The sequence below is a fragment of the Chrysochloris asiatica genome, unplaced genomic scaffold, assembly GCF_000296735.1.
Source record: "Chrysochloris asiatica unplaced genomic scaffold, ChrAsi1.0 scaffold00120, whole genome shotgun sequence".
NCBI lineage: Eukaryota > Metazoa > Chordata > Mammalia > Afrosoricida > Chrysochloridae > Chrysochloris > Chrysochloris asiatica.
This window is the reverse complement of record NW_006408638.1, coordinates 7704981-7717423: the sequence shown is the minus strand read 5'-3', so window position 1 is coordinate 7717423 and position 12443 is coordinate 7704981. Positions and strand designations below refer to the sequence as shown.

The following is a 12443-nucleotide window of genomic DNA, read 5'->3' as shown; positions in this document are numbered from 1 at the left end:
ACTGGTGATTGGAATACAAAGTTAGAAACAAAAGGAAAGATCAATAGTTGGAAAATATGATCTAGGAAATAAAAATGCTCGAGTTCAATGATAGAATTATTCAAGATGAAGAACTTATTCATTACAAATATCTTTTTTTTTAATAACATAAAAGGTAATACACATGAATTTCACTAAATGGAATTCACAGGAATGAAATTCACGACATTTGTGGGGAAAGATGATATAGAAGTTCGATATCATCAGCAAAAACAAGACCAGGGCAGACTGTGGAACAAACCCTTAGTTGCTCGTATGCAAGTTCAGACTGAAAATGAAGAGTCAAAACATGGCCTTGAGGATGTTGTTGTTATTAGGTGCCACTGAGTTGGTTCTGTCTCATAGTGTCAAAGTATCATGGTTTGCCAGAAGAACAAATAAATTTGTTTAGAAGTACATCCAGCATGCCTTTCGAAGCGAGGATGGGAAGACTTTGTCTTTCATATTTTCGATGTGTTATCAGGAGGGACAAGTCCCTAGAAAAGGACATCATCCTTGCTAAAATGGATTGTCCTCTGAAAAGAAGACCCTCGCAAGATGAATTGACACAATGGCAGCAATAACGGGGCTCAAACATAATAATAATTGTGAGGATGGCCAAGGACCAAGTAGTGTTTCATTCTGTTATGTATATGGTTGTTGTCATGGATTGAATTGTGCCCTTCAAAGTATGCATCAGTTTGACTAGATTTGGCATTTACACCCATGATGTGCTCTGATGTGGCATTCTACTGTGTGAATCATAACTCACCATGAGTAACATTGTAAAGAATGGTATTCCAGAACACTTAATTTTACTCATGAGGAACTTGTACATAGACCAAGAGGCCAATATGAGGCCAATAAGCGGGGGATATTTGTAGTTCAGTGCTGTAGAGTTGGTTCCAACTCATAGCGACACTTTGTAGAGTTTCAGAAGAGCAGCTATTGGGTTTGAACTGCCAACCTTGTTGTTAGCATCCAGTGCTTATTACAAGGTTGGTATTTCAAACACACCAGCTGCTCCTCGCCATCATGACCCCGGTTGTGACATGCAACACCTTTAATCTAACAAGAGATAAAAGGAGTAAGATGTGAGCAGAGATATAAGGACCCACTGCTGCCACCAAGAAAGAGGAGTCATCAATGGAATGTGTCCTTTGAACTTGGGTCCCCTGCATTGTGAAGCTCCTAGATACAGGGAATGATTGCTGTCAATACACAGGAAGATCTCCAAGGAATGCTGGGTCTACAAATGTTGAAGAACATCATGATTGGTAAAATCATGGGTCAGTGGAAAAGAGAAGACCCCTTAACAAGACAGATTGACACAGTAGCCATAGCAATGGGCTCAAACGTAACAAGAATTGTGAGGATGGTAAAGGACTGAGTTGTGTTTTGTTCTGTAGAGTGTAGGGTTGCTATGAATTAGGACCAATTCAATGGTGCCTAACAACAACAACAGATGCTGGACCCTTCTGTGTGTGTATGTGTGTGTGTGTAGTTTTAGTTATATGCTGTTGAGTTGGTTTTGACTCATAGCAACACTGTATAATTGGTGAGTTTGAACCACTGACCTTGTGGTTCAAACTGAACTTTTAATTCAATGCATTATCCTACAGCACCACACCAGGACTGTATATATATATATACACTCCTGTGAGGCATTATAGAATCAGTACTGGACTGTGAACCACAAGGTCAGTGGTTCAAACCCACCAGCTGCTCCTTGTACCTCTATATAGGGTCACTATGAGTTGGAGCCTACTTAAAGGCACTTAAAAACAACAATAACATGTGTGTGTGTGTGTGTGTGTGTGTGTGTATAACATATATATGTTATTGTTGTTAAGTACCATCGAGTTGGTTCTGACCCATAGCAACACTGTATAGGGCTTCTGAAGAGTGGCTACCTTGCAGTTCAAACCGACTTTGCAGTCTATAACATTAATCCACAGAACCACACCAGGACTATATATTTACACACATGTTTATATGGTAATGGTTGTGGTTGTGTGCCATGAAGTGGGTTCTGACTCACAGCAACCTTATATAGAGTTTCTGAGACTGTAAATCTTTACAGGAGCAATAAATTTCATCTGTCTCCAGTGGAACAGGCTGGTAGATTTAAACTGCTGACCTTGAGGTTAGTAGTCCAACTCACATTGCTACCAGGGTTCCTTGTATGTTTATTGTTGTCTTTAAGTGCCATCAAGTCAGTTCTGACCCATTGTGACTGTGTAGGGTTTCTGAGGAGTGACTGGTGAATTTGAACTGCCAACCTTGTCCAGTGCATTATCCTGCAGTATCACTCTAGGACTTCTATATGCATATATATGTATATATAAATTTTTATGTATATAGCAACAGTACTACATTTGATATAGAAGGTCTTTTACATCAGATTTGCCTATCACAATACATCATTTGATTCCTTGACTATTGCTTCCAAGGCCATTGATTATGGATCCAATAATAATTAAATCCTTAACATCATCAATATTTTCTACATTTATCATGATATTTGTTCTGTTGGGAGGAATTTTGTTTTCTTTATAATGAAGTATAATCCATACTGAATGTTATAGCCTTAGAAAATTATCAGTAATTGCTTCAAGTCCTCAACAAGAAATGTTGTGCCATCTGTGTTTTGCAGTTTGCTATTTAATTTTCCTCCAATCCTTTCTATCTGTCATAGTGTGGTGGCTTGTATGTACCATGTTGTACCATATAGCAAGATCTAGGTATATTCATTAACTTGCCTACATTTACAAAACCAATTAGTTGCAGAGCTATTGGAAAACAGCTCTGCTAAAAATCTGCAACAATCTGAAAAATAAAGGAGACTTTAATAGCAAAAAGTGCCATATGTAGCAATGCCCATATAACACTAAGATAAGAAATGCATGTTTTTATTCAGGGAAGAAATACGAGTATTTTTAAGGAGCTAAGCCTTTAAAAGCTTAAGCCTTTTTATATATTTTAATATTCAGTTGTCAGTTTCTGCCAAAGAGAAGTATCTCCAGGAGACTGGCAGATGACAGAAATATCTAAAGTCATATATGTGGAAGCTTACAGAGTAGTTGGTATTGTCGCTGGAAAAAGCTACAGTGTTTGCTCAATCTAAGAGCATTCAAATAAAAATGTTGAGCCCTTCACTGACCAAACAGACTACTTCTGAGGGCAACATTCAACCTGAACACAGTCAGGCTGAATGTTATCACCAAGGAAGATTTCCTGAGGAAGGCTGCTAGAGTGATTATCAATGAATCACTTTCCATCTAGGAAACTGGGTTTTATTACACCAATCCTCTCTAAGTCTGTGTTGACAAAGAATGGTTAAAAAGAGGGAAAAAGCAAAACTTAAAAGACCAAACAAGAACATTTTTAAAGTGTCTTTCCCAGGTAGACAAGGCCTATACCAGAGCAGAAACTGAAACAAGGATAACTTCAATATAATGATTATTTCATTCAGCATACACTTTATGTGCCATCTGGTCCATTTGTGTAACTGATTGCCATGGGACATAATTATTTAAAATACAATCAATTTGATTGTCAGCAATTACATTTTTATCCCTATAAACTAGGAAATGGACAATCTGATGATGAAAGAAATCACATTTACAATCAGCATAGAAGATGTATCCTCCAGGAGGTGGTGAGAAAAGCCCAACATTGGACTGAGAAACACTGCATTTCCAGGATTTGTGATTTCTGTCTCCTCCAACATTTGACACAACCTTGCTTGCTGAAAGCATAGAGGACTGGCAATACTTACTGATGAGGATCAAAAACTACAGTCTTCAATCTAGATTGCACCTCAATATAAAGAAAATGAAAATCCTCCCAAATGGACCAATAAATTGTTGTTAAGTGCCTTTGAGTCAATTCTGACCTATAGCGACCCTGTATAGAGTTTCTGAGGAGTGACTGGTGAGCTTTGGGGTTCAAACTGACTTTCAGTCCAACGCATTAACACACAGCACCACACCTGGACTCAGACCAATAAATAACATCGTGATAAAATGGAGAAAAGATTAAACTTGTCAAAGACTTCAGTTTGCTTATATCAATGTTCATGGAAACAACAGTCAAGAGATCAAATGACATATTATACTAGGCAAATCTGTTGCGAAAGACCTCTTCAGAGTGTTCAAGGGCAAAGATGTCAGTTTGAGGACTAAGATGCACCTTACCTAAGCTATAGTATTTTCATCCACCTCATATGCCTATGAAAGCTGGCCAGTGAATAAGAAAAACCATGGAATAATTGATGGATTTGAAAGATGGTGTTGTAGAAGAATATTAAAAGTACCATGGACTGTCAGAAGAACAAACAAATCTGTCTTAGAGGAAGTACAGCCAGAATGCTCTTTGGAAGTGATTATGGTGAGACTTCATCTCTTGTACTTTGCATATATTATCAAGAGAAACCAGTCCTGGAGAAGGACATTATAGTTGGATAAGTGGAGGGTCAATGAAAAAGAGGAAAATCTAATGAGGTGGATTGACAAAGGGACAGTAACTATGGGTGCAAACATAACAAAAATTGTGAGGATGGTATAGGACTGAGCAGTGTTTTATACTACTGCTTCCAGATACCAGACTACCCAAAATCCACTAGCCATCAAGTTGATTCCAACTCAGAGGGACCCTAGCGGACCAAGTAGAACTGACCTGTAGGGTTTCTGAGGCTGTAAATTTTTATGGAAAATGACTTCCAGATCTTATACCTGAGGACCTTTTAGTAAGTGACCCAATGCTTAACCCACTGTACCCCCATGATTAAAGGAAAGGAAATGAAGGGGATATTGCAGAGCTTTGTACTAAGAAACTTGCTAAATACATTTTATCCATCCTCTATTTTAATTCTTAGAGTCCTGGTGTGGCACTGTAGAATAAGCACTAGACTGCAAGGTCAATTTGAACTATAAAATGGGGGTTCAAACCCTCCAGCCACTCCTATATAGGGTCACTATGAGTCAGAACCAACTCGACAGAATTTAACAATAACAAAACCAGTTTCAATTCTCAAACTAATTCTACAGGAAGGCAATAATTAATTGCCTCAAGATTACATATCTAGCAAGAGATTATGGTGAACTGGATAATCCAACATATATAACTCCTAATCCCTTAAACCTGTGCATGTTTCCTTAAATGGCAAAAGGGACTTTGCAGCTAAGACACAATTGAGTTGGGGAGCTCGTCTTGGACTATCCAAGTGGGCCTAAATAAAATTACAGGTGTTTTTATAAGAAAGAATCAGAGGGAAATTTGACTAGAGCGGAGAAAGCAATGTGACCACAAAAGCAGAAATTGGAGTGATGCAACCAGGAGTCAAGGAATGCTGGCTGACTCTAGAAATAGAAGATGCCAAAAAAAAAAAAAAAAAAAGGATTCTCCCTGGATCCTCCAGACAGAACCAGCTCTACAGCTACTTTCCTGCTCCTTAAAATTCATTTTGGGCTTTGAACTCCAGAACTATAAGAGAATAAACTTGTTTGAAACCACTAGTATTCAGATACTGAGGTAACAGTGTTTTGATTTTTTTTTTGAAGATTATTTATTGTATATATCTAAGATTATTCTTAGAAAAAATTACAGTCTTAAAAGAAACATACCTAAAATGTTCCAGAAACAAGATGGCAAGATTTTAACTCAATCACTTTGGAGATGTTGCCAGAAAAGATCAATTTCTAAAAAAAGGACATAATGTTTGGTAAAGTATAGGATCAACAAAAATAAAGGAAAGTTTCTATGATATGGATTGGCACAATACCCATAACGAGGAACTCAAGCATGCCAATGATCATGAAGATGGCACAGAACCTTACAATACTTTGTTCTGTTAAAACCTAAGGTCACCATGAGTTGGAGCTGATTCCATATCAGTATCAGCATTTTTTTTATATTGCTTTTTCTCTGGCGGCACTTCCATAAATAACTATAACCAACAGCTTCTTGTTGTTGTTGTTAGTGGTGTTGAGCAGGTTTCCACTCACAGTGCCCCTGTATAGAATTTCAGAGGCACAGCTGGTGGGTTTGAACTACCAACCTAATTGTTAGCAGTCCAGTGCTTATCCTACAGCATCACACCAGGATTTTAGAAATCAAAAAACCTGGATTCCATCAATTTGCTATTCAACTTTTATCAAGTCATACAACATCTCCAGTCCTCAGTCTCCTTACCTATAAAACGAGGAGAAGGTAGAACACCTAATAGGCATAGAATCTCTAAGACTCCTTTTAGTTTTAAAATTAAATTATGGCAGCAAAATTTCAGAATGGATGTCAGATCCGATCATTAATGCAAGGTGCCACTAGAGGTCAGATTAAGCTTGATAATTCTATCTAATATAGACTGCATTTTAAGTAGATGTAAAGTTCACCATAGGTCCCTTCTGAATTGTGAATTAATGAATGCAGACCCTAGTGCTTTAGAATAAAATTTAAAAAAGCTCTGTGATCAGAAATTGCATTTGTTAATTTTTAATTGTATGTTGTTAGAACATCCTCTTTCTTTCCTTTCTTTCTTTTTTTTTAAACTTTTTATTGTGACTTGGGTTAAAGTTTACAAAGCAAATTAGTTCTCATTCAATAAATTTTGCACTTTTGGTTTTGTGGCAATAGTTGCAATCCCCTCAGTTAGCAGTGCTCTTCCCACCTTCTGCCTGGGTTCAGTGTTTCCATTCATCCTTTTTTCCTGCATCATCCTGCCTTCTGAACTTTGCTTTTGGGTAAATGCTGTCCTTTGGGTCTGGCAAGGTAGTTTGTCCTGAGGAATTCATTCCTCTCGGATGTTATTTTTCGCTTTATACATCTGTATGTTATTTGTCTGAAAGATGAACCCTGGGGATAAGTTTAGTTCCAGGTCTGAAGGTCATCTTTCTATGCTTGCCTGAATGTTGTTAACTGAATTTGACACCTGAAACTCTGGTGCATCATGTTTGCTCATGTTACTGTGTTCATCAATCTGTTGCATGGAACTGGAAGCTGCAAGAGACTGAAAAAAGTTAGCTCTGTCTTTTTTATGCATCCAGACATAACTGAACTAAAACCATTTCATTTCCTATGTACATGACATTTAATCCACAGCACATGTTTACAGTGAAATGTAAAAGAATGAATGAAAGAAATGAATGAGAAAGAATACATCCTTAGATAACTGCCTTATCCACCTGTCAATCAGGACCTGTCTTGGACATAACTGTGAAATCTGTAAAATGAGATTTTTGCTTGTAGCCCCTGTTCTCTTTATGTTTCTTCACCTGCCCCCAATTAGCTGCCTTTTTCTCTCTTCTCAACATCCCTAGTCAAACTCTTTTCTCAGAAAATACCCAAATAAATTAAATGCAATAAGATACTCATGTAAGAAACATATGACAACTATTGTCACTCTCTTGTATACACTTGCATTTTGACCAAGAACCAGACCTATCCGAGAGTGGAATTCTAAAAGTAGAATTGAAATCATTCAGTTGAGTAGCAATTTGTGGGGCAAATGATTGATCAAATCTTCAAAACCATCTCATAGAACCAGCACCTGAGGCCAATGGCAAGGCTGACACTACCACCCATTAATGCACACAGCCTGAAATGCTAGAGACATTGTTTTTTAAAAATTAAAACATTTATTGAGCATCTACTGCATGTAAGATTCTGTGTGAGGACCCAAAATTAGGTCAACTGTGTTCCTGGCCCCAGGATATGGCATAGAGATAATCACATGCAATCTTGGTGATTTCTCCCTGCATTACACATCAACAGGCAGCTGGAATCTCAGTGTCCTCTCCATTTCAAGTCACTAGGAAATGCAGTTCTTCTTCCTTATATATCATTAAATGGTGGGTGAGACCTCGTGAGGGTCTGACAATGAATGATACTGAAGGAATGTATTCAGTATGGACTTGACCAGCTAACTGGTGACCTCAGATCATCTGTACTCTCTCTAGATATCTGTGGGATATGGATAAAATAAAATTCCCTAGCAGCTATCACTCAGTAACACCAGGAGCTAGTGAATCTCAAGACCTCAGGGAACTCTAAACTCCTAAGATTTTGATTCACTAACTAACCTTTCAGGAGCACAGCCCTGACAATCTCCCTTCCAGGTTCTTCTACATCAGATCATTGTGGTAGTTAAGTAGGCCTTAAAGCACAACCACCACAAGTACCCAATTCTCTTTGATTCAAATAAAAGTAAAATTACATCTTATATTTAACTATAAGGTGTTTACAGAGTGAACTGGAAAATTCATTCACCTATGTATCCTGTGGAGTTAAATATTATCATGCATATATTCTCACCACCTCACAGATTTTAAGGGACCATATAGTCCACCCCCACTTCCACACTTAGCCTTCTTACAATGCCCAATGCGATGCCTGGCACTTCCTGACCCACTGTCCAAAATGTTTTAGGAGTACCAACATTTTACCGCTGATAAAATGGAGACTCAAATACAATATGTGGCTCTCTCAAAAGAAAATAGCAGTATATCTGGGTCTTAAATCAGTTGAGTCTTTTTTTTCCATTCTCATTGCATTAAACCTCTCAGCAGCATTTAACATTGTTGACCCCTTCTTCTTGCTTGACATTATTCTAGGCTTCAAGGGTTCTGTTGTTATTGTGTATTATCAAGTCAATTCTGATTTATAGCAAACCCATAGGACAGAGTAGAACTACCCATAAGGTTTGCTAGTCTGTAATCTTCTTGCATGATCATGCTGGATGGGTTTGCACTACCGACCTTTCAGTTAGCAGTTGAGGATTTAACCACTGCACCAACAAGACTATTTTCTGTGGCACTATACTCCTGAATTTCCCTATTATCTCTGATGCCTTCTTCTCACTCTTCTTGAGGATTTCCATCTTATTTCTTTTCTTACTCTATAATTGCTCCTTAATTTATTGTTTCTTAAAATGTACTGTGATGTAATACACTTTAGAATTACCAAGTTTAGTGGGTGTATGGGCCATAATGTTTGGTTTTAAATAAATTTCCTGCACCAAAATAAAAAAGGACAAATGTTTTCAATTTCTTCCTCCAACCAATGAGCCCTGGAGAAGTAGCTGAGTCAAGATCTCTAGCACAAAGTATACAACAGAAAACTAGAATATCTTGTCATACCAAAGCAAGAACATAACCACAGACTACTATAGTTGTATCAAACAGACTCAGGGTCAACCTAAATAACGCTTTTCAGGCCAAAGGTGGGGAAATTTGAACATCAATAAGAATATAGCTGCAATTAGTTGAATCAGTCCAAGTATCTTTTTTACCATCTTCATGATAGAGTAGTTAAGAAAAATAAATTATCTGCTTTGGGGTATTACAAGTTTGAAAACTGGTAATGGAAAGAACTAAGCTTTTTTCTTATATTTCTATGATCTGTCATTTCACTCTTTAACAACCTATGATATACAGATGACGCAAATTTGCTTGCTGGAAGCAAAGATGACTTGAAATACTTACTGATGAAGAGAAGTTCTACTCTAATATCTAGGGACTGATTTGATAGCAGTTAACAATATATTGATGGATCTTTGTTGTTGTTGTTGTTAAGTGTCATCGGGTCGATTCTGACCCATAATGACCCTGTATAGGGTTTCCAAGGAACAGCTGGTGAGCCTGAACCACCGACCTTGCAGTTCAGATGATTTTGCAGTCTGACTCATTAATCCACAGTGCCACACTTAGTAATGATCATAATATCTAATTACACAAAAAGACTATTAATCTTCATGTGCGTCATAATGCAAGTAAAGGAGTATTCCTAACAAAACTTAAAACAAAATAAACTAGATTGGCTTGAGCCTGTACATTTAACTACCAATTTATAGTCAACACAAGGCAGAGAAGAGCAGACTAAATGATGATATAATTTTGCTACAAATGAGCAAAATTTAGATGGATGAAACTTTAAAGGACAATCAGCTCAGTTATTTTTCCAAGAAAATTATTTAAGAGAAGAAGGGAAAACATGTAGATGAGAATCTTTTTAACAGATCTATCAATGAATCTAAATGATAATAGGATCCTGATTCACATATAAACTGCAAAAAATAAAAATTATAAAAGACAAACACTGAATACTTAAAATATTTAAAATTCATTGGTAATTTTCAAGTGTGATAATGTAGTTATTTATACAGACACCTACTGATATGATATATGTTGTTGTTAAGAGCCATCGAGTCAGTTGCAACTCATAGCAGCCCCATATAGGGTTTCCAAAGAACAGCTGGCGAGTGAACCGCCAACTCTGTGGCTCAAACCAACCTAAGGTCCAGTGCTTTATCTACAGCGCCACACCAAGACCATTACTGATAGATAAAATGATACATTGTCTGGAAATTGCTTCAAAAATAATCCAAAATAGGAATAAATAGGGGGATACAGAGGAAGTAATATTTGCCAGTGGGTGTGGGAGAAAGATCTGGCAATACAAGAAATCTCACCGGGCAGTTCTAATATGCTATGTGTCAGAATTGGCTCCATGGCACTTACCAACAGAGTACTGACGATTACGGAATCTAGATGATGTATACATCTGGTTCCTTCCATTTTTGTATATTTTTACAAATTTCCATAGTAAAGTTTTAAATTTTTCTAAATGGGTTGCTTAAAATGAAATATTTGTTCAATTCAGAAAATGAGAGTGAGAATGGTTGTACAACTTGATGAATGTAATTAATATCACTATCCATGTAGACATTGCTGAGTTGGTGTATGTTCTGCTGTGTATATTCTCAAGAACAACAACAAAATAAACTCGCTTATTAGTATTAACTACAATGCTAACAGAGTCCTGGTGTGGCGCTGTGGGTTAATGCACCAGACTGCAAAGCCTTTGAACTGCAAGGTCGGCGGTTCAAACTCACCAACTGCTCCTTGGAAACTCTATACAGGGTCGCTCTGGGTCGGAATCAACTCGATGGCACTTCACAACAACACAACATAATGCTAATAATGTAAACATAAGGATACAACAAAACAAGGGTAGATTGGATTTTTTTTTCGGGCTAAGGTATTTATCAGTCATATTAAGAAATGAAAATTTAATAAGAAAATAAATAGCCAAATATAATTCAAAAGTATGAAGAAGAATTGTTAAGTATATATTTATATACACCATCTTTAAAGGTTAACCTTACCCTAAGTAGATATTGTGCCTTGAGATATTAATGATTGTATGCATCATCATAATTATTAAGAGAAAATCTAATCATATAACTAATTAAGACAAATGTCATCGGTTTGGGGCACAGATTCATAATATTACTTAATAATTAATCAAGTATTTGCAATATTTCACTAAAATAGTAATATATATTAAGTTTCCTACTTAAGGGAAAATAAAATCACACCATATGCTGGGAGAAACATTGATCTTGCTGCAGAAAAGCTAGCTGAAATAATATGTAAAACTTGAAATACATTCTTCTGAAATTTTGTATTTGTAGAAAATTCTATTGAAAGGTATAAAATTGTGCTGATTTTGAGAAATAAATATTGTACCATGTGGAAAACATTATTTAATTGGATGAAAGTGCATCTGTTATCACATGTCTACCCTTTGGCCAATAATGACATATATGAAGCACTAGTCTTCCTGTAAACATTGAAAGGAAAAATGTGTCCAAAGATTTATTCTACTTAGTAGTTATCCTACTTAGTGTAATTATTTCTTTAATTTATTGTTATCAGGTGCCGTCGAGTTGTTCTGACTCATAACAACCCAATGCACAATAGATCAAAACACTGCCCTGTCCTGTGCCAGACTCACAATTATTGTCACATTAGAGCCCATTGCTGCTGACAACTTATTTCACTGAGAGTCTTACTTTTTTTGGCTGACTGTACACTTCACCAAGCCTGATATCCTTCTCCAGGGACTGATCCCTCCTGATAACATGTCTAAAACATGAAAGACGAAGTCTGGTCATTCTGGCTTTTAAAGAAGCACTCCAACTGTATTTCTAACACAGACCTGTTTGTTCTTTTGGCAGTCCATAGTATCTTCAGGATTCTTCTCCAGTACTGCAACCCAAATTCAACATTTATTCTATGGTCTTCCCTAATCATTATCCAACTTTCTTATGCAATATTTTCTTTGTCTTTAGAAAAATGTTACTTGCATGTGATGTTAATGATGTTGCTCAATTATTTCCACCTTCATTTAGGTCACCTCTCTTTGAAATGGGCACAAATGTGGTTTTCTCCTACCTAATTGGTTGACCAGGTAGCTGTCTTCTGAATTTTTTGACATAGCAGAGTGAGTACCTCCAATGCTGCATCTATTTACTGAAAGATTTCAATTTGTATTCTGTCAATTCCTGAAGACTTGCATTTTTACAATGATGTCAGTACAGTTTGCACTTCTTCTTCCATGCCATCAGTACTTGATCATATGCT

General features: G+C 36.8%; 1 pseudogene; it reads left to right on the top strand.

Annotated features, from left to right (window-relative positions):
• Positions 1-1053: 1053 nt before the first annotated feature.
• LOC102821308 overlaps positions 1054-12443 on the top strand; it is a 98036-nt pseudogene continuing 86646 nt past the window's right edge.